Below are 25,001 nucleotides of genomic sequence, written 5' to 3' on the forward strand. Positions count from 1 at the left end.
AATCAGCCACTAGTTATACAATTGTTCTCACAGAATTTTTCATCAGTGCTTGTAAGATTGTCTCTTTATTTCTGACTTTCAGCAATTCAACTGTGCTTGCCCAGGAGTAAATTTCTTTATCCTGCTTGAGATTTGTTAAGTTTCTGAATTTTCAAGCCCTTTTTTAACTACTTTGGGGATTCCTGGCCATCATTTCTTCATTTTTTTTTTCTACTCCTTTCTTTTTGTCTTCTTATTCTGGGACTCTAGCTTCACTTATGTTGGACTATTTAATATTATCCCACAAGTTTTCATTTCTTTTAGCAATCTTTTTTACCTGGTCTTTTGATTGAGTTATTTCTACTGATTCATTTTCACGTTCCTCCTTTCTTCTGCCATGTCCAATCTGTTATTGAGACTTTTTTGTTAATTTTACGTAGTTATTATACTTTTCACATTTAGAATTTCCATTTGTTTCATTTCCATTTTTTCTATTGAGATTCCTTACATGTTCATTCATTAAGACCATTTTTATTTTAATTCCTTGAACATATTTATAATTGCTGCTTTGAAAACTTTAGCTGAAAAATTCTCACTATATCTGCTATTACTCAGAGATGGTTTTTATTGGCAGCTATTTGCTCCTGAGTATGGGTCACATTTTCCTCTTTGTGTACATGTACAGTAATGTTTGGTTGACAACTGGATGTTGTAGATAATACACTTTAGTGACTCTGGATTCTCTTATATTTATCTGAGGATTGTTTTTCATTTTTCTGGTAACTGGTTAACTTAGCTGGACTCAAACTTCAAGATCTCTTCCCTGCGGTATATAGCAACGAATATCTGTCCTCGGTTTTACAGTTTCTAGCTGCTGCCTCTTTTAGCTTGGCCTCCTGAGGGTCTCCTTTACACTTGTGTTTTTGTGCATGGATTTGTGAAGTCAGTTAATGAAGCAGAAAACTCACAAATCTCTGTTTCAAAGATGCATGTCTCTATTGTCTCTTCCTACTTTTTCACTGAGTCTCTTGGGATCTTTCTATGCACTTATATTTTTGCAGTGAAACAGGGATTTTGGTGTTTATACTCATATTTTAGATCTCATCACTTCTGTAGTTACCTTCCACAACTTTCCATAAAGTTTCCAATTGTTTGCTCTGGTCCTGAATCTGTTTTCTGCCTTCTCAAACTGATAATGATATGGTTTTCCACAACCACAGTCAAGGGGGCTATAGAATACCCTCAGGGAGGAACGATATAGACCCACTATTCTCATCCATCACAGTTGCAATTTTTCAAAAGCAGCCTCTCCTTCAGATTTTGTCTGAGTTTTTAGTCAATTGTTGTTATAATTTATCCAGGTTTTCTAATAGTTACCTGCAGGTGGTTTTACATATCCACTCTGGTGTCATTACTGGACCATCCCTCCTCTACCCATAAGGAGTTTTGATTTTCTCTTGGTAAAATGTGTACATGTGGGTGTGTGGGGAGAGGGTATTTGGGGAGGTGGGATACAGACAAGTATTGGGAATTAACCTCAAAAAAGTCTTTAAAAAGAACTTTATATGGAGAGTCTTTGAGTCTTGATATTTAAAGACAAGTGTTGGAACTCAAAATCCCTCTTCCCTCTCAGTAGGTTTTAAATGTTATATTTCTTCTGGGAATTAAAAGCAAGTTCTACTTTAAACTTAGTCAACAAAATTGCTTTCTCTAGGTTCTATTGTGTTCTCTTGTCTAGCAAATGAATGCCTCCTGAGACAATGAAGGTGACTGAATCCGTGACAAAAGGAAGACCATTATAACAAAAAAAGTGAAGGGAGCTCAGTTACTATTCCAAATTCTGTCGTGCCACAGATAGCATTTGTATTATAATCCGTATAGCACTTATTTTCACATATTCCTCTAGAGCACCTGCCACCTCTGGGACACTGATCTGCTTTAATCTATTTTTCTTTTGGAAGCACCCAGCTATAGAACCCTCTTTCACGCTGCCTCCAGTGGTACTTTCAGCAGGGGCTGCATCCTCTTGGCATCTCCAGTCTCTCCCAGGCAACTCTTCCTTCTGTGGTATCAGTTCCCTCAGGCAAGCAGATCATCTGGGATCTGATAAGCCATGGCTTTCCTTTGTCCCTTCAGCCAGAGGTAGATAGCAGCGTCTTGCTGTTAACCCTCTTTGGGCTCTCAGCTCTCCCATCACCAGTTCAACAAATTCCTTATTTAAATTCTCTCTGAAACCCATAAAGGTTAATGATTTTTTGACTGGAGCTGGAAAACGTTCCTCATAAATAGTTAAACTGCTGTGTTGGAATGGAAATTTAAAAAAAATAAATAAATTAAACAAAATAATTGTTATAGGAGAACCTAACAGACAACTGATTCCAGTAGGTGATGTCCTCACTGACAATCACAGCAGCACCAGAAGTAGTGAGGAAATGACCAGGGTTTCTATTCTGTCTGGCTTGGTCACATGTTTATAGAGACAGTTCACAAATCTTCTCTCATTATACTATCATCTGTTATAATGGGGTAATCGTATTAGTTCAGATTGAAAAGCGACTATACTTTATTATGTGTAAAGTACATCACAATGACTTGCAATTGGTTTCTGTTATTGTGGTATTCCTGTGCTTTGAGCGTGAAATTGTTAAACATGTATCCCTACCATTTAACCCATAATCTAGCAGTCCTGTCTGACAAGTTGTCATTTCTCACTCTTCAACTGTTGTTCTGTTAGCTTTATGAAATCTGCTGATAGTTTGCTCTTCAGGTTAATAGTGGACACTCCTGATGTCCTGCCTAGACACACTTTGAGCTAGTTAACTTAACCTCTGACTATTGTGAGTATTGAATGATAGTGGCAAATGATTGAACTCTTCTTGGATAACTGCCTTAAATTATGAGAGTTTTCTTGTCCAGAGACACCTAAGAGTTACTGAAACAGGAGTATAAACTCCTGGTCTCCTGGTTTCAAAGCAGGACAACGCTAGTGTGTTCTTTAAGCTCCAGAGCTCCATGTCGGATACGGCTGAGGGTAAATTTTACCTAACGTCATATTTTTGCTTAACTTCTTTCCCTGTTCTATCTTGCTTTTCTCACTTATTTTACAAGTTTCTTCTGAGATCCTTCTTTCAATAAATCATTACACAGGAACTCCCCTTTCGAGATCAGATTCTAGGAAATCCTAAGTCCAGGTATAAAGTACTCATCCTACAGCCAGATAGGACTATTCATTATGACTCAAAGGTAGATTTTCTCAGTGAGACATTGAAATACTATCCATTTCCCTGATTATAATACTTCACAAAAACATGTCTTTACCTGTGAAAAAACTCCAAAAATATACAGAGTACCAAATTTGTATATCTGTCTTCAGGTAACTTCAATTTCTTCATACACAAAATTAAGATCATATCCCCTTATAAATATTTATTAAGATAAGTATGAATGAGATACTACAAGTGGTCCCATGTAGCAAACTGCTCAACAGATAGTAGGTGTTAAAAGATAGGTAGTAAGATAATAAGGTGTTTTAAAAGATATATGGTAATAAATATCAAAGTGAGATTTTTAGTATTTGATAATATTATTGAATTTGGAAGAAAGATAGCAGTGCAGATATAGATGAATCCATTAAAAAATTTTTTTTGTACACTAAGAAAGATTTAGAAAATAGATTTCACTAACTTTAAAGGTAAAAATGCATCTACAGCTTCTTCCTAGTGTGATTAAAACTCTGTGTAAGAATACAACTAGAATAAACAGTCACTTGGAACTTTAGAGATCTTATGTAGAATAGTAATCAGGGATCTCTAACTTGTTTAAGAGAAAGAGTGTTTATTCAAGTCAGGTGAGCTGGACTGCCTGACCTTGAAACTTGGGATTTGACAAATGAAGGTGGTCGCCACTTTAGAATATGGATTTGCGTTCCAACCAATCCTTGGACAGGGAAGCGAGTCCCTCAGTAGACCTAGTACGATCAAATGTTGGCATCTAGGTTTGCCCTGCTGTGGTGGATTTGATATCAACTCAGTCTAGAGTGACCCTGGGAAATCGAGAGCAATCACTTAATCAGTAAAAATAAGTCCTGCTGTAAAGACTAATGTTTAAACCTAGGACAAAACAATGGTTCTATTTTCTCATATAAGAATACATTACATAATTGTATTAATAAACAAGTACAATCATTTTAATAAACAATGTTTCAGCTACAAAGAAATTTGAAACTTAGTCCAAAGGCAAAAATAACTATTCAATAAAGATAACATTCTGCCAAAACAAATCTATTACTAAATGAAAAATAAGCTTAGAATGATGTTTTGTGGTGATTTGCATTATTGTAATTGAAATGCATTTTGCAACTTCTCTTTTTCAGCTGCTTGAGTTTCTCTCCTGAGTAGTTCTAATTCTGTTAAGTTTTGTTGTTGCATATAGTTCTTCAAATAATTTTTAATTAGCTTCAATTTGGAAAAAGAACATTTTAGTGTGCTGTGATGGAAACTGTCAAAATAATATTAATAAAGAATATACTTCATTTGTACTCACACAGAATTTTATGATTACTCTCATCCAGTTTGTAAATAGTTTTTTTTCTCTTATTTCACGTTTTAATTATTTTACACAAAGTTTTCCTCATATTGGTAACAATTATGACAGATCACCTGCAAATTTATTTTACATGTTAACTGTGTTGTTTGAAATGGCCCTTTCTTTCAATTGAATCAATTTATTTGGAGTAACAAAAACATGTCAGCAGCTCTACCATATTCTATAGATCTTGTGTTAGCTGGGAAGACTATATATATGTATAAGTAGAGAGAGAGAGAGAAGAACAGAATTTTAAAATAAATTTTCTAAATTGGTTCTGGGGTTTCAGGAATTGATTCTCTAATCTGATTAGGTTTAAAGACACTAATGACTTCATTTCCAGCAGTAAAAAGAGCACTGATAACCCATGGCATGATCTGACAATAGAGATATATAAAACATCACTGTTGGATACTTCTAATCAAACCCTTGTAAGAAGTAGGGATATCAGTGAACATGTGCATGGTACTCTTGAACATTTTTACCAAATTAACAAGTATAACAAGATTGGCTGGTTGTTTCTAATGTCACTGGACAAAGTGGGAAAAGAAAGGGATGAGGTCAGGGATTTGAAAACCTAGCTCAAGTTCCGTATAAATGACCTGAAAGCTTCTATGTCTACCCTGAAAGAGACCCTTATCTGCTGTAGTTGCTGGGCTGAGATTATTGAAAACCAAACTCAGAATCTCATACTGCAAATGGCTGAATTGCAACACAAATTGAACTCCTAGCCTCTCAAAGCGTATACTGCCAAAGAAAAGGTATTGACTGGGAAGGAATGGGATCCTGAACATTGGATATGTGGAAAGACCCTCATGGAGCTGTGGACATTGAGCCCCTAAATTCTGTTGAGTTTTCTTTGCCAATAGAAGCAGCCTTTCCACCCTCTGGAGAAGAAGCTTTTCTAATTCTATCTGAGGGGATTAATCCTGCAATGCCTGAAGAAACTGCAAAGGCTTCCTCTGTGGCAGTGGCCTTAAAGACAATGCCAATTCTCCTCAGGACCTACCCCACCACTCCTCTTCACTTCTTGATCTATAAATAGTTCAAGTCTTAGCAAACTCCTAATAGTGAAATACAAAGTGTGACCCATGAGAAGTTGCACTACACTCAAAAGGTACTTGAGTTTTCTAATTTATACAGTGAGAAATCTGGGGAACATGTATGGGAATGGATATTAATGGCATGGTACAATTTTGGAAGGAGCATAAAGTAGAATCAGGCTGAACTTATTGATATGGGCCTACTGTGCTGAGATTCTGCAAATAATGTTGCAGCTTGGGGAGTTAGGAAGGACTCTAACAATTTGTTTAGTTGGTTGACTGAAACATATGCTGAAAGATGGTCACAGTGAATGAATTGGAAATGCTGGGCATACTTGGTTTAGTGTACACAAGGGGATTCAAAGGCTTAGGAAGATTGGAATGTTAGAGTAAATTTGTCATTTAAGACCTACTCATCCACCTTAGGAGGGTCCAGAAAACATACTATTTACCACAGTCGTGAGAAGCAAATTTGTCGGGAGAGCCCCAACATGCTTGCGGAGCTCTGTGTTCACTCTTCTCTGTAGGCCAGACCTTACAGTGGGAACTCCTATCAGTGAATTGGGAAAGCTGAATGCAGTGAGAGTAATCCAACCTGAGGATGTCAGGGAACAAGTAGCAGCACTCGATGACCAAAGGAAAAGTGGGCATTGTTACTGTAAAGGACAACAGAGCCAAGGCAACGCTCAGAATAGTTTGACTTGTACAGAGCTATTGCATTGGCTAGTTGATGATGATGTTCCTAGAAGTGAAATAGATAGGAAGCCTGCTAAATTCTTATTTGATCTATATAAGGTAAAAAATTCTAGGTCAAGAGAGCAAAAGTTCAATCTGAATTATAAAAACAGGGATTAACTGTTCCTCAATCAATTCCCAGACTTGAGCCAGTTTATAGACTCAGAGGCCTTTGACTAAAGAGGAGGTTGGATCCCCTTGAGGAAAGATCCCAGCACATTGCCAACAATTTACACTGTTAATCTTTCTCTGAGTCTTTCCCAAAAAGAGCTGAAGCTTTTCTACTGGGGTAACTGTACATTGGGGAAAAAGGAAATCAGAATTTTGGGGTACTTATGGACACCTGCTCTGAACTGACACTGATTCCAGAAGACCCAAAACACCACTGTGGTCCCCCAGTCAGAGCAGGGGCTTATGGAGGTCAGGTGATCAGTGGAGTTATAGCTCAGATCCATCTCACATTGTGTCCAGTGGTTCCCTCAACCCATCCTATGGTTTTTTCTCAATTCTGGAATGTATACTTAGCATAGACATACATGGTAGCTATCAGACTTCCCACACTGGCTCTCTGACCTGTGGCATGAGGGCTATTATGGTGGGAAAGGCCAAATGGAAGTCATTAGAACTACATCTACTAGGAAGATAGTAAAACAAATGCACTACCACCCGCCTGGAGAGATTGCAGAGACTGGTTCCATCATCAAAGACTTGAAAGACCCAGGAGTAGAGATTCCCATCACATCCTCATTCAACTCATCTTTTTGGCACATACAGAAGACAGTTAGATCTTGGAGAATGACAGAGGGTTATCATAAGCTTAATGAGGGGGTGACCGCAAGTGCAGCTGTTGTACCAGTTGTAGTGCCATTGCTTGAGCAAATTAACACATCTTTGGTATCTGACATGCAGCTATTGATCTATCAAATGCTTTTTTCTCCATACCTGCTAATAAGACTAACCAGAAACAGCTTGCTTGTAGATGACAAGGTCAGCCATGCATCTTCACTGTCATACTTCAGGGATATATCAACTTACCAGCCCTAAGTCATAAGTTAGTTTGCAGAGATCTCAGTCACCATTCCCTTCCACAAGATATCATACTTGTTTATTACATTGATGATGTTTTGCTAATTCAAAGTACTAAGCAAAAAATGGTAACTTCTCTAGACTTATTGGTAAGATATTTGTATGTCAGAAGATGGGAAATAAATCTGACAAAAATTCAGAATCCTTCCACTTCAGTGAAATTTCTAGGGGTCCAGTGGTGTGAGAATGTTAAGTTACTCCTTCTAAGGTAAAGGATATTTTGCTGTAGCTGGCCTTTACTGCAACCGAAAAAGAGACACAATGCCCAGTGTGCCAGTTTGAATTTTGGAGACAACATATTCCTCATTTGGATGAGTCTCATTTATCAAGTGACCTGAAAGGGTTCTAGTTTTGAGTGGGGCCCGGAATAAGAGAAGGCTCTGCAACAGTTCTAGGCTGTCATGCAAGCTGCTCTGCCATTTGGGCCATATGATGATCCAGTAGATCCACTGGTGCTTGAAGTGGCAGTGGCAGATAAAGATACTGCTTGCAGTCTTCGACAGGCCTCTATGGGTGGGTTGAATCATGGCACAAACCTTTAGGATTTTGCAGCAAATCCTTGCCATCCTCTGTGGATGAATACTCTTCTTGTGATAAACAGCTCTTGACCTGCTACTGATCTTAGTAAAGACTGAATGTTTAATCATGGGTCACCAAGTTATCAATGGTCCTGAATTGTGCATCATGAACTGGACGTTATCTGACCCACCAGGCCATAAAGATGGGCATATATTCCATCACCCAATGGAAGTATGTGATTGGGCCTGAGCTGACTCTGAAGGCATATGTAAGTTGCATGAAAAAGTGGCCAAAATGCCTGTGGTCCCCACTTCTACTGTGCTGCCTTCTCTCTCCCAGGCTGCAACCTATGACCTCATGAGGAGTTCCCTATGATCAACTGACAGAGAAAGAGAAGACTTGGGCTTGGTTTACAGATTGTTCTGCACAATATGCTGGCACCATCCCAAAGTGGATAGCTTCAGCACTATAGCCCCTTTCTGGGATATTCTTGAAGGATGAGTTGAAGGAAAATCCTCCCAGTGGGCAAAACGTTGAGCAGTGCACCTAGTGGATCACTTTCCTTGGAATGAGAAATGGCCAGAAGTGCAATTATGTACCAGTTCATGGGTTGTGGCTAATGGTTTGGCTTGATGGTCAGGGACTTTGAAGTAATATGATTAAAAAATTGGTGACAAAGATATTTGAGGAAGAAATATGAGGATAGACCTCTCTGAATGGCCAAAAAGCATGAAGATATTTGTGTCCTGTGTGAATGCTCACTAAAGGGTAATGTCAGCAGAGAAGAATTTTAAAAATCAAGTGGATAGGATGACCTGTTCTGTGGATACCAGTCAACCTATCTTTCCAGTCACCCCTATCATTGTGCAATGGACTCATGAATAAAGTACCTATGGGTGGAGGGATGATAGTTATGCGTGGGCTCAGCAATATGGACTTCTATTCACCAAGGCTTTACCTGGGTAGGGCCGCTAATGAGTCCTCAGTCTGTCAGCAGCAGAAATCAATATTGAGTCCCTGATACGGCACCATTCCCTAGTGTGATCAGCCAGCTACCTGGTGGCAGGTTGATTACATTGGACAACTTCTGTCATGGAAGGGGCAGTGTTTTGTTCTTACTGGAATAGACATTTAGTTTGGACATTAATTTTTCATCATCATGCAATATTTCTACCAAAACTACTATCTCTGGACTTATAGAATGCCTTATCCACTGCCATTGTATTCCAGACAGAATTTCTTCTGATCAATGAGCTCACTTCATAACAAATAAAATGTGGGGGCTTGTCCAATGGTGTAGTGGTTAAGTTCACATGCTCTGCTTCAGTGGCCCAGGATTTGCAGGTTCAGATCCTGGGCACTGACCTACACATCACTCATTAAGCCATGCTGTGGTGGCATCCCACATACAAAAAATAGAGGAAGACTGGCGCAGATGGTAGCTCAGGGAGAGTCTTCCTGAAGCAAAAAGAGGCAGATTGGCAACAGATGTTAACTCAGGGCCAATCTTCCTCACCAATAAACAAAAAACACGAAGTGTGGCTATGGCCCATGATGTGGGAATTCACTGGTCTTATGATGTTCCCAACCATTCTGAAGCAGCTAGCTTAATAATAGTGTAATGGCTTTTTGAAGACTCAGTCACAGTACCAGCTAGGCTGCAGTACCTTACAGGGCTCTCCAGGAGGGCATATATTCTCTGAATCAGTATGTGATATACGGTACTGTTTCTTCCATAGCCAGGACTCACAGGTCTAGGAATCAAGGGGTGGAAATGGGAGTAGCACTATTCACTATTACTGTTAGTGACCCATTAGCAAAATTGTTACTTCCAAGACATTGGTTTTTCCTATTTCTACAATAGCTGGCCTTTGGACTCAAACTAGAACATTGGCTCTGTAGATTTTCAACTTGCTAGCCTCCATAATTTCACAAGCCAATTTATTATTTCATATATATGTGTGTATATATATACATATGCACACACATGTATATATATGTATACATATATATTGAGAGAGAAATATATTTTATACACATGAAATATTATTATGTATATAATATGTGTACATGTGTATCCTATTGCTTCTGTTTCTCTGGATAACCCTGACTAATACAATATTCAAACTTCATAAAACTGAAGACAGAGAGGAAATCTTGAAAGAAGCCACAAAGGGGGAAAACACCTTACCTATATAGGAATAAGGTTAGAATTACATACAAACACCTCATCAGAAACCAAGCAAGCAAAAGTGAATGAAATGACATAATCAAATTATTGGAAGAAAAGAACCCCACCAAACTAGAATTCTATATCCAACTAAATTATCCTAGAAGGAGAAATAAAAACTTTCTCACACAAAAACTTACATAGATCATTGAGAACTGACCTGCCCTGAAAGAAATGATAAAAGAAGTTCTTCACGTAAAAGGAAAATGATAAAGGTCAGAAACGCAGATCTACATAAAGAAAGGAAGAACTTCAGAGAAGGAATAAGTGAAGGTAAGATAAAATCTATCATTTTTCTTATTCTTAATTGATCTAAAAGACAACTGTTTAAAATGATAATGGTGACAACGTATTGGGTGATTATAGAATATGGATAAGTGAAATGAACAACAGCAACGTCATAAGGGATAGGAAGGAAGAACTAGGAATACCCTGTTATCAGTTACCAACATTACACATACAGTATATAGTGTTATTTAAAGGTGAGCATAGATTAGTTAAAAATGTATATTGGAAAGTATAGTGTAACCACTAAGAAAAATTTAAAAGGAAGTGTAATTTAAATGCTAAAAGAAGACATAAAATGGAATAATATAACATGTTCAAATAAAACCAGAGGAGGCAGAGAAAGAGGAAAAAGAAAAAAACAAAGGATAAATGCAATAAACAGAAAATATTATAAACAAGGTAGATATTAATCCAAATATATCAGTAATTGACTTAAGTAGTAGTCGTCTAAATATATCAATTAAAAAACAAAGGCTGACATAATGGCTTGAGAAACAGAGCCAACTATATTTTGTTTACAAGAAACTCACTTTAAAATAAAGACTGAGATAAATTAAAAGTAACGGATTGGAGAGAGAGACACCATGCTAACCCTAATCAGAAAAAAAGCTGTAATAGCTATAGCAATATTAGACAAAGCAGATTTTAGAACAAGACACATTAACAGGAATAAAAGGGGGCATTGCATAATGACAAACACATCAATTCTTAAAGATATAACAATCCTAAACATTTATGAACCTAATAACAAAGCATCAAAATATGTAAGGGAAAAACTCATAGTACTGAGAAGAGGAGTAGAGAAATCCACGATTACAGTCGGAGACTTTAACACCTCTCATTCAGTATTTGATAGATCAAGTGGGCAGAAAATAAATAAGTAAAATAGTTGACCTGAGCAGCCTATTAATCTATTTGACATTTACAGAATACTCCATCCAGCAACAGTAAAATACACATTCTTTTGTATAAACCATTCGCTAAATAGACAATATTCTAGGCCATAAAGAAACAACAAATTTGACAAACAGAAATCTTAAAAAATATGTTCTCAGGCCACAGTGAAAATAAGCTAGAAACCAATAACAGAAAGATACATGGAATCTCCAAATATTTTAAGATTAACCACCACACTTGCAAATAACACATGGGTCAAAGAAGATGTTTCAAGAGAAATTTTTAAATATTTTTTGAAATAAGGAAAAATAAAATATATAAAATATATTTATATCAAATATACAAAATAAGAGAAAACAAAAATATAACCAAAATTTGTGGAATGAAGTGAAAGCAGTCATAGACAGAAATTTATAGCACAAAATGTATACATTAGAAAAGAAGAAAGATCAAAATTCAATCCTCTAAGCTTCCACTTTAGGAAATTAGAGAAAGATCAATTTAAGTCTAAAGTGTGCATAAGAAAGAAAATGATTCCTACAATAAAAATCAATGAAATTGAAAACAGGAAAGCAATAGACATAATCAACTACATTAAAAGCTGGATCTTTGAAAGATCAATAACATCAATAAACCTCTAGCCAAGCTAACCAAAAAAAAAGGAGAAGATACAAATTATGACTGTCAGAAATAAATGAGGTTTCACTCCTATTGATCTTATGGTGAAAAGGATAATAAAGGAATACTATAAACAACCCTATGCCCAGAAATTTCATAACTTAGATGAAAGAGATCAGTTCCTTGAAAAATGCAAAATATCAAAATTTATACAAGGAGAAACAGGTAATCTGTATGAGATTTGTTTTGGATTGAACGGTGTCCCCAAAAGATGTGTTGAAGTCCTAAACCATGATAGTTGTGATGTGATCTGATTTGGAAATAGGATCTTTGCATAGATAATCAAGTTGAGGTCATGTTGTCACAGCCAAGAAAACCTGGGGACACCAGAAGCAGAATGCAGCAAGAAAGGATCCTCTCCTAGAGTCTTCAGAGGGAGCATTGCCCTGTCGATACCTTGATTTCAGACTTCTAGCCTCCACAATCAAGAGGATAAATTTCTGTTGTTTTAAGACACCGAGTCATGATACTTCGTCATGGCAGCCCTAGAAAACTAATGTATATCTATTTTAAAAATTTAATCACAGGGGCTGGCCCTGTGGCCCAGTGGTGAAGTTTGGTGTGCTCCACTTCCTGGGTGGAGATCTACACTACTCATCAGTGACCATGCTGTGGTGGTGACTCGCATACAAAATAGGGGAAGATTGGCACAGATGTTAGCTCAGGGTGAATCTTCTTCAGAATAAAAAAATAATAATCATCACTAATAACCTTCACAAAATGAAAGCACCAGACCCAGATGAATTCACTCCTGAATTCTACCAAACATTTATGAAAGAAATCACACAAAGTCTCTGCAAACTGTTCCAGAGAATAGAAGCAAAGACTACATTTCCTGATGCATTCTGTGAATCCATCATTACCCTGATAGGAAACCCAGATATAGATATAACAAGAAAGTAGAACTATGGATTAATATCCTTAGCAACAGATGCACAATTTCTCAACAAATTCTTACCAAATCTAATCTAATAATGCATAAAAAGAATTATACACCACAACCAAGTGGGATTCATTCCAGGTGCACAAGGCTGATTTAACACTTGAAAATCAATGTATCCACCACATCACAGGCTAAAGAAGAAAATTCCTGTACTTGTATCAACTGGTACAGTAAAAGTTTTAAAATTCAATATGCTTTAATGATAAAAAATAAAAACTCTTTGCAAACTAGGAATCAAGGGGAACTTGCTCAACTTGATAGAGAACATCTAACAAACCTCTACAACTGACACTGTACTTGATAGTTAGAAACTGGGTGCTTTCCCCCAGAGTCAGGTCCCAGGCAAAGATGTCATTTTTTACCACTCACATTAAACACATTACTGTAAGTTCTAGCTAGTGCAGTGAGACAAGAAAAGGAAATAAAAGATAATCCTAAAAGTCATAGAGAAAGGCAAAAGACCTAAAATAGCCAGCACCACACTGAAGATGAACAAATTAGGAAGATTCCCATTGCCGAACTTCAAGACTATTATATAACTGCAGTAAACAAGACAATATCGTATGAGTGAAAGAATAGAAACAAAGACAAATGGCAGAGAACAGAAAGCCCAGAAATAGATCCATGCAAATATAGTCAATTACTGTTTGGCAGAGGAGAAAAGACAATTCAATGGAAAAAAAGCAGTCTTTTCAACCCACGGTTATGGACAAAACAGACATCTGTATGGAAAAAATCAAAACAAAAACTATTCACAGAACTTACATCTCTGACAAATATCAACTCAAAATGGACCATAGACCTAAGCGTGAAATTAAAAATTATAAACCTTCTAGAAGAAAGTGTAGGGGAAAATCTAGGTGGCCTTAGGTTTACTGATCAATTTTTAGGAACACAAAAAGAACAATCCGTTAAAAAATTGATATCTTAGACTTTATTAAAATTAAAAACTTCTGTTCTGTGAAAGATGCTGTTAAGAAAATGAAAAAGTAAGCCATAGGCTGGGATAAAATATTTACAAAATATATATCTGGTAAAAGATATGTATCCAAAATATACAAAGAACTCTTAAAATTTAACAATGAGAAAACAAACAACTCAATTGAAAAATGGGCAAATATCTGAACAGAAACCTCTCCAAAGAGGATTTGGAGATGACACATAAGCATATGAAAGAATGTTCAAAATCATTTGTCATTAGGCACTTGGAAATTAAAGCAAAAATGTAATACCATAGCACATCTACTAAAATGGACAAAACGTAGAATACCAATTGGGGGAAAGATGCAGAGCGATGGGAATTCTCATTCATTGATGGTGAGAATGCAAGACAAAAAGACAAAAGAGTCACTTTGGAAGACAGTTTAGCAGTTTCTTACAAAGCTAAATATAGTCTTCCCACATTGTCCTGCAATCATACTCCTAGATATTTATCCAAGTGATTTAAAAATATATGGTCACATAAAAACTTAAACACAAATATTTTTCTTTTTTTTTTTTTGCTTGAGGAAGATTAGCCCTGAGCTAACATCCATTCCAATCTTCATTTATTTTGTACGTGGGCTGCTGCCACAGCATGGTCAACAAGTGGTGTAGGTCTGTGCCCAGGATTTGAACCCATGAACCCCTGCCTCCAATGTGGAGTGCACCAAACTTAACCACTACGCAGGGGGGCCAGCCTCTAAACATAAATTTTTATACCAGCATTATCATAATCTCCCCAAACTGGAAACAGCCAAGATATTCTTTAATAGGTTATAGATAAAATATGGTACATTTATCCAATGGAATATTATGCTGTGATTAAAAGAAATTAGCTAGGGAGACACAAAAACATGGACAAACATTAATACATGTTGCTGCATAAAAGAAGTCTGTCGGCAAATACTACATACTGTATGATTCCAATCGTATGACATTCTGGTAAGGGTAGCACTACAGAATTGTTAAAAAGGTCACTGGTTGCCGTGGGTTTGGGAGAAGTGGGAGAGAGTTAAATGGGTGAAGCATAAGGGATTTTATCTGGCATTGGAAACATTGTGTTTGATACTGAATTGATTTACATAACATCACACATTTTTCAAAGCCCATAGTACTTCACAGCACAAAGAATGAACCTTAATATACCCAAATTAAAAATTATTTAGGAGGTTGAGGACTCCCAGGATTGAATGTATAATGTGACAAAACAAGCTCACTATATTAATAATGCATGAAACGATCTCAGTGAAGTGAGAGGGCAAAACACTTCTGACCTAAGAAACTTTGGAAATGGGTGGGTTCTGTGACTGTAAGTAAGATAATCTGTACATAAGCACTGTACTCTGGTTGATAACATTTTTCCCCATCTTAACTGTATGGGTTAACAGTTCTGATACCACTACAGATGTGTACTAGAACTGAACAAATAAGTAAATAAATGGCAGATGGTGGGAGCGAGGTGTCTCACTGTTGGAGGGGGAGGGTACAGAAAAGCAAGTGAGTAGTCTAGAACGATCCACGTGGCAACAGATTAGAGTTGGAGACATCAGTACAAACTCATGTTTGGCATAATGTAGATACAGATGGTTACATATAGAAATACTTACAGGTAACTCTGTATACTAGTTTTCTTTGCTGTTAGCTGAGAGGGTCTAGAAACAACATCCCAGTAGAGATGAGCACACCTACAACACATATCTTGGTTTTTAATATCATTCTGTAATAAAAACAAAACAAACAAAAACAAAAGAAGCAGAGCTTCTTGGAGAAATAGTTGATTCTAGGACAGAGGCAGAAAATAGATAAAATGAGCATTGATCAGTTTGTAGTGGTGGAAAGTGAGGAAGTCCTTAAAAAAAAATAAAAATAATAAAATAAATGGAAAAAACCCCACAGTAATGGGAACATGTCAAAGAAATACAGGATCCAACTGAAAGAGCTCTCAATGTTTAAAGGTGGAAAAAATTTTGCACAAAATGTATAAAGTTTTACTATATTATACCCAAAGTATAAAATAAATATCTATGAGTTCATACTGCTATGATTGAATAAATAAGTAAAAAGAAAAGAGACAAATCTTCCATTCAGAAGAATGCCAAATAACTTATGTAGATACTTTGCCCTCATGCAATTGGAGTATACATCTTTACCCTTTAAGTGTGGGCTGTGCACAGTGACTTTCTTCCAAAGAGGACAGTATGCAAAGTGGGGCAAAGAATCAATTTAGAGTGGAGAAACCTAAGAAACATGACCCCAGCAGTGATTAAGGTCCTTTCTGGAGGTTCTGGGAAAGAGTTCATTTCCAAACTCATTCAAGTTGGTGGCAGAATTCAGCTTGTGGCAGTTGTAGATCTGAGGGCTCTGTCTCCTTGCTGGCCTTTGTGCCGGAGTTGTTCTGTTTGGAGAGGATGCTGCATTCTTTGATTCGTGGCCCTCCTCCTCCACCTTCACATCCAGCAATGGTGGATCAAGCTCTTCTCATGTTTCGGAACTCTCTCACCTCTCCTTCTGCCTCATCTACCCTCTGCATTCCTCTCTTGCCACATTTCTCTGACAGACTCTTCTGCCTCCCCCTTCTAATACTTTGAGTTTAGGTGATTACATTTGGCTCATCTGGATAATCCAGGACAATCTCCCTTCTTTAAGGTCAACCTATGTTTAGCCTTAATTACATACGCAAAGTCTCCTCACAGCAGCACTTAGATTAGTACTTGATTGAATAACCAAAGGATGGGAATTTGGGGCCAAGGGGATCTTTGGAGTTCTGCCTGCCATGAGAAGTCTTTACCCTCCCTCTCTAGCCTCCAGTGCAGGCACAGAATTCACAAATATCTTGTGAATAAAATGAGGTGCGTATTTGAGACACTTTTCCCTCCGGTCCCATGTGAATGCTGAAAATTTTCTTTCCTTTCCCCGAGCTGGGGCTTTTCAGGGCCAATCCCCAGTCACACAGCTCATGCCCACAACTGGCAGACGGCCCTGGGTGGGAAGAGAACGGCAGCAGCTCACTCACAGCCCGCCTGCAAAGCGTTCTCCTCTCTGGAATTGTATTTCATCTCGTTTTCATTGATTCCACAATGATCTGAAGCCTTTAAAACTAGATAATTTCTGTAAATTATCTGGCTTTTTCCCCAAAAGTTGCAAAGGGGATCTTGTCTTGTGCAATCATCTCTATCCTACCCAGAAGTGGAATTTTCCACAAAGACTTACTTTTCTTACGCTAGCTAGAGGAGGTTTCTGAATGCTGACGAGTAAAGTAACTTTAGCGTACTATTAGCCTTGTTCTCAAAGTTTTCCTGTAAGCATGACTTTCTTTTAAGTATTAAGGGCACCTATTAATATTCTTATTTTTATTATTAAGATTACTAATTAGGTTTAGGCTCACAGAGTCTACTTTTCTCTCTCTCTCCTGCTTTGTGCTGCATCCATGTCATTCAGACTTCTTATCATGGAAAGCATATATGAAATAACTTCCTAACAACCCTTCTGACAGTTAACTTATGCCCCTTGTCTCCACAAGTTTTCAAATGCACCTTTATTTTTAGTACAGCTAAAGAAACAAAGATTTATTAATTAGGGCATATTGAGAGAAAGAAGGATTTTGAGTTGAAAGAGAAGATGTTTCAATGTTGAATATCTGCAGATTTTAAGAAAGGTTTTTGGAAGCTGTTGTACTTCTGAGTGTAAAATTGCAGGACAAATTGGAGGTAATCATGAGAAATAAAATTTCTGATAACAATAGTGATAGTAATAATAATAATCAGAGCCGTTAAGAGAAAAGCAACTTCCCAAAGAAGAGTCCACAAGGAGCTGATTCTGCCACCAAATGGGGCTTTGCACTTCCTGCTTCTGAAATTGTTCACTGAAGGTCAAATTCCCCATATCAGTTTGTGGCTCTGACTAGAAACTACAGCAATTAATCTCTAGGTGTCTTTCCAATCTAATATTTTGCGACTTAATTCGGCCCCGGGTAGTGCCAAAGACAGACAGAGGGTTGTACCAATTGTGGATGCGAAAGGAGGGAGCAGGGAGAGATAAAAGCTCTTCAAAAAAGCAGAGATGTTGAATATAGAACATTTATGGTTATAAATATAAATTTAATATATACATATATGTTTGAATGTATATATGTGTATATGTGCATATATACACACACACATATATACACATGCACACATTTACATACCTTATAGTTTACTTTCATATGGAAAATAAGTCAGGGTTTACATGTTACCATGTAACCTGCTTTTCCTACTCAGTACATAGTGTTCCCATGACATTATATATTCTTCCATAACCTGGTTTTAATGGCTATGAAATACTTCATTGTATTTAATTTGCCATAATTTATTAAACAAGGCCATCTTAATTGGACATTTGGTCTATGTTTAATTTTACTTTTTAGTTAAAGGACTTTGTAGAGATCTTTATATTCCACAAAGTTTGCTATTATAGTATATAGGATCATTTTCAAACTGCATTGCCCAAGTGGATTATAGTGGAGTGTTTTTCACAACTCATTAGTAATTTTTTAAACAGATTATTTGAAAAATGAATAATTCTTGTGAATAGCATGTAAATGGCAGGCCCTGTGAGATCTGATTCCCTTCAGACACGGCAGATCTTACACTCAGTTGACTGATTAACAGACAACGGCAGAGCACTCCACACTCTGAGGCAACAGCCTTTGTGTTCCCTTGGGAAGAACTGATTGATATTCGCAGATGAAAGGTTTACTGCTATTATTTTAGCATTTTACTTACTTCACATTTACAAAGAGCACTTGCTCTACGAAAGGATTTCTCAACATAAATTATTTTTATCTCATTTTCATGAAACTATATTATCACCAATAAAAAGTTTCCTATTCAATTATTATTCCCTTGGTTTAACATCACATGGAAGCTTAGATGAACAAATGCTAAAACTATTACTTTGTTGGTTTATTCCTTCCCAGTATTTACTGAGTTTAGCATTTTTTTATCCCACACATTTGATCACATAACTCTCCATAAAACTGATTGGCAGAGCTAAAACAATTCTAATGAAACTTAGAATGGAGACACGATTAAAATGCAGAAACCCGTAGTTTCATATCTCATTTCCTAAAAGGAGAGCCTGAGGCAGGGATTCTTGAGTAAGTAATTTTGGAGAGGGGAAGTGAAGGAAGCAAGGAGGAAGAAAGAGAGAATATGCTCTCAGCTAGAGATGAGCTTCCAGCTCTCCTTTGAATGACACTACAGAATTGGTTCAACCTCCAGTCAAGGAACCCTTATATCCCCAGTCAATCAATGATTGGCATGTGGCTTCTTTGGGGATGATGGAGGGGAGAGTAACATCACCAGTGAGGTGTTTCCTATTCAGCAGAAGATGGCTGTCTGGAGAAGAGGACTTCTCAGAGCTATTAGCAACCAACATCAAGTTTATCTGAGCAGAGCACCAACAGCAATTACCATAGTATAAAACTTGCATCCCTTACATTCCTTTTCTTCTTACATTGAGTTTATTTCATTCAGAGTCTGCTTCTTCAGGATTCTAATTGGTCATCATTTCTGGAAAACTTAGAGTGTTACTGGGGCAAACTACAAACACTACAATGCACAGATTATGGCATTCCTGAGATTATGATGGATATCCTTTATCAAACTCCTCTGCCACACATTCTAGATTCCCCATCTCTATGGCTAATTAAGCAAGATGTCTTGCCTCATAGAGTGACCCAGTCTTATTCCTGAGAAGTCTGAGTTCTGGACATCCATGCCCTTATCAGCCATGGTTCTTGTATTTGTCCATTTACAGTCATAACAGGTTATGGAAATAACAAAAGATTCTATCATCTCTGTTGTTAATAGGGAGGCTAGTTCTGTCTCAGTATCTCCTACCATCATCTCTGTCCTACAGAGGATAACTGCCATTGAATTACCAATGAATAATGTTGGTGACCCGTTCACCTACACATTTCTTATTGCCTTGGTACACAGAGTGTCTCTGGGAACTATTTAGGAAGAAAGTCACCTGGTAGGTTTTTTGAACTTGATCCATTATAGTTTGTTGACTTCTTGGAGTACTTTTATTCCTTCCTCTGCAGCCTGCCACAGTCTCTACTTATTGTGGGTTATTGGGTAATGGGGAAGTTGCCAGGTTTAAAGCCCTATGGCACAGTAGTGCCTCTATATCAACACACTTGTACTTATCTAGATTTGTATTCAGCCTCTCCTGAAACAGCATCTCAGGACCCACTCCCAGGCACTCTTTCTTGATTCCTCTGGAACATGTTCCCAGGTACTGCAGTGTCTTCAGTGTATAATTCCTCTGCTCCTTTAGCAAACAGGCCAAACATTTTTTAAATGGATTTATTGAAGTGTAATTGACATATAAAAAACTGCTTATTTTTAAAGAGGACAATCTAATAAGTTTTGACATATATATGTAAACCTGAGAAACCACCTCCACAGTCACAGTAGTATGTCTATCACAATCAAAATTATCATCTCTCCTGATTGTAATCCCACCCTCACACCTCACATACTTCCCCAGGCTCCTGGATAATCACTATCTGCTCTCTGTGACTATAGTTTGTATGTTCTACAGTTTTATAGAAATAGAATCACATAATGTGTACACTTTTTTGTCTGGGTTCCTTCACTCAGCATAATTATTTTAAGAATCATTTATATTATCACATGTATCAAAATTTTATTTCTTTATCTTGTTATTAAGTACTCCATTGCATGTATAGACCATTAATTTTTTTAAACACACACACACACATACAGAATTGGTTGTATTTGTCCCCAAACTATGTTGGACCTATAATGTGTTATTATTTGTATGTAATTTCATTATATATTACATAAACAGCTGAAATTTTACAAAATAAAAGAATTATTTTCTATAAAAATGTTATAACACCTTGGAAAGAATAAATAAAGAAAGTTGCTTTAAAATATTACTTCTGAATTAGAAATGGGCAGAGGTAGATTTAGCTGGAAGAGAATGAAGCTTAGTTTATAGGGTCTCTTACCCGCACAGATTCCTTTCAAGTCCTGGGGGAGACCCTAGGAAGGTATTTTTGTAAAATTTGTAAAAGTAAAGTATTCCACTTTCAATTGATTATGGCCTCTGTGTGTTCCACTCCAAGTTACCTTTGATTCTGCTTCATCTCTAATTGTGTGGTATTGGAATGGGGCAGATATTTTCTGACTAAGGGATTGTTAAGTTGGGGGTACATTGCTTTGGGTTTCACGCAGATTTGTGTTGTCTGAAGTCAGGTTTTGTTTGCACAAATGTGAAGTTGCTGTTAACTATCTTGCTGTAAGAGTGACTTCCAAGAAGATGATACAGTCCTTTGTATTGATTCACCAGGCATCATGAAAATGTGGGGTATGTCCTCTGGTGGTTGGCACCAGAAGTATATGGGTAGACTTGAAATGTGTAAATCCAGGAGCTAGTTTATGGAAATTCTTCCAAATCCTTAGGCCTGTCAAAACTCATATAACCACACAATAACAAAAGCATACTGAAAATCTGGTTAATGTGTGTCAATTTAAGATTAACCGCTATTCCAGAAAACTTAAAGTGCCCTATATGAATTTGACAATAATCTAGAATATGTTTATGATATTACCAATTATTCATTGCAAGGCTTAAAGCTCAATAATAAAAAAAAAAGAAAATTCAACCAATAATTTTAGAGACTAGGAGATGTTTGTTCCTGTCCAAAATGTTCAGAAGATTTTGGTCCCTGCCAAAATGTCCTTGACATTTGGTCATGTCCAAAATGTCCATTAAAATATTTGGCCCATGCCAAATGGTTTTGGACAGGAGCAAATATCAAGGATCTTTTGGTGTGGACCCAATGTCTCCATGGACATTTTGGACAAGACCAAATATCCTGCAAGCATTCTAGAGGAAATGCTAAGTGATCTTTCTTTTCTCTTTGTAATCAGTGATATTACAATGGTATTGTCATATGAAGAGGAAATCAAAATTATGCAACCCAAAATATAGAATCAAGTATTATAGAGTTACATCTAACAGTTGATTACTAAAAAATCATATTTGAACAATTTTTTGATTTTGTGGTATTTATCAGCTCTTTGAAGTGTTCATTTGTTGTAATTATTTTTCTCATTCTAAATAAATATTCACTTTATTATCTAACTTTGTTTTCACACATTTTACATATTTTTCTTAAACAGCTTACACAATTATATGAATTTCAAAACCTTGCATTCATTCTGTAAACAAGACAATAGTAAATGGTTGGAGAGAAAAATTATAACATTTTGGAGTAAACATATTCAGTAATTCAGTATATTCACAGGTCTTTAAATGTATTTTAGGTCTATAAAACTTCGATCAGCAGCAACACTTAAAGAATACACCTGTGACACAAGATTGGTAAATGAGTGTAAAGCAGTATCTTGTCAAAAAACAAAATATTTAAAGTTGTGTGTGTATCATTTTAAAATATTCCCCACTTTAGTTAATTTTATTGTACTGATCCAACTGATGATCACCTTAGATAAGAGCGCATCTACTTCAATACAGTTATGGAGATTTTGCCATAAGATAGACACTTTGGGGCCTTTTAGTGTGTTATCTCATTTCATGGGAAGGCCAAGAGTGGCTTGGAGCTCCCTTCCTTCCAATCTCTATGCATCTCAACAAAGTCCCTAAATAATCTGTTTGCAGTCTAAGTAAATGTAATCTAAAAATACACACACACACACACACACACACACACACACACACACACATACACAGCTTTACATCAAGTTGTCTTTCTTAAGCTTCTCCTGCCGTATAGAAATTTAGGAACTTCCAAGGATTTCATTCCGTTGTTATACAACCCAATGTTGTACACAGAGAAAGAAACTGATGCATTAGGGTTACAAAATAAGTTGCCCAAACTCACAGTACGTAGAGAATAGATAAGCTGGAATGCAGTTCCAGGTCTGCCTGACCCCAAACCTCATTCTCCTACACCTGAGGGTCTTCCCCAGTTCCAACCCTCTCATACTTGCCTCCTTCACCTCACTAACATTTCAGCACCCTTCTAAACCTGGTCAACATGACTAGGTTTCATTCTTAAATGTCCACTGAGTTTGGTCATTCCATATAAGCCTTGAGTTGGTCAGTTCAGGCTACTGTAACAAGGAATCGTAGACTCAGTGGCTTATAAACAACAGAAATCTATTTCTCAGTTCTGGAGGCCAGAAATTTGAGATCAGGGTACCTGTATGGTGAGGTTCTGGTGATGACACTTTTCTGGGCTGCAAACTGATGACCTCTCCTTGTGTCCTCACACGGCAGAGAGAAAAAGAGGGATCCCATGTCTCCTCCCTTTTTATAAGGGTATTGTAGGGGTGGGAAAAGTTTCCTTGCTTCCCTTCTAAATTCTCTGACTGGACTAATAACTAAATTGACATAAGACAGATTAACAGGAGAATAATAAGTTTAACTATGTACATAAAGGAGCCCCATAAAAATATGACACCAAAAGGACAGCCAGGTATCTGAAGCTTATATAACATCCCAAGCTAAGGAAAGGGATAGAGGTCTGGGGGTACAAAGGGGAGGAGGGCCATTTACAGAAGGAAGGGGAGATATTTAGAAAGCAAAAGTTTGCCGTGTTATAAGGATAAGTTTCTTAGGTAAAAAGGAATCTCTGGTAACAGCTCTTTTCCTGGTCCAGGCTTCCTTTCCAATGCAAATTTAGGCAATTGAGGGGGAGGTAAATAGCTTTTCCTGAATCTGCTGGGTTTTAATTGCTTTTAGCTTAAAACAGTCTTCATGCCAAAGTGGAATATTTTGAGGAGAATTGTTCTGAATCATTCAGCATTAATACCATTGATGAGGGCTCCACCCTTATGACCTAATTACCTCCCAAAGGCCCCACCTCCGAATACCATCACAGTGGGGGTAAGGCTTCAACACGGGGATTTTGTGGGGACACATTCAGTCCCTAGCAAGCCTGAACGCCAACACTGACACAAATGAAACCAATGAAGTATGAGGATAATTTTTGTTGTTTTTATATTATATATATATATAATTATTGCTTTTCTTAAGTATTAATTTACAGTATATATAAAAATATTTCATTTTATTGACATCATTGAATCAGTGACACATGGACATTTTCTGAATTTTCCGAAGAGTCTCTGAATTTTTAGATACTTAAACGTTAATCATTTAGGTGTTTATTTCACTCTTTTTGAGAGAAATCATCCTAAAATTTTGTAACATGTTTTCTTAAGGGAATATGGAGAATATACATGCACACTTTACATGCTCAGAGAGAGCATCTATCTTCCTCTCTATTACAGTGAACATTTCTTAAGATGTTAGAATAAGCCAATATATACACCAAATAGTACATGTACTTAATTTATCAGACATTTCTTTGTGCCCTCACTTAAAAATAATAGTAAAAATTGCTTTAATTATTCACGGAGTTCTTATTACATTAGAGATTCTATGCTACATATATGCAAATTACCTCAGTATTTTAGCAAGTTGATAATCTAGTTAATAGCTTACTAATATCCAGTACCTGCTAGGTAAGTGAGTTGTTAGGTTGAAGGGAGGAATTTGTGCCTAAATGGAAAACTATGCAGGTTTTCTGATTCTAGCCTTTGAATTATTTTACAACTCTGTAAGTTGTAGATGACTGATATCAATGCAAACTTGTTTATAGACGTACAAATTCATTCTTCTTTCCTTCCCCATCACGAGAAAGTCAGTTTTGTATGTATTGATAAACTTATTTCAGCATTCCTTTATTCTGTTTTCCTTTACTCCTTATGATTCTTTAAACTGGATGCAACATATTATCAGTTGCCTTACTACTGAATTAAATAAAATCTTTAATATGTGTTCATTTCATATGAGAGACATGACTTTATTTCTTTTTCAAAATATCCTTTAACAAAATACAATCTAACGTGTGTTTTAAAAAGAAATTTTAGGGGCCAGCTAGGTGCCACAGTGGTTAAGCTTCCCTGCTCTGCTTCAATGGCCAGGAGTTCGT

The sequence above is a fragment of the Equus caballus genome, chromosome 15, assembly GCF_041296265.1.
Source record: "Equus caballus isolate H_3958 breed thoroughbred chromosome 15, TB-T2T, whole genome shotgun sequence".
NCBI classification, from domain to species: Eukaryota; Metazoa; Chordata; class Mammalia; order Perissodactyla; family Equidae; genus Equus; species Equus caballus.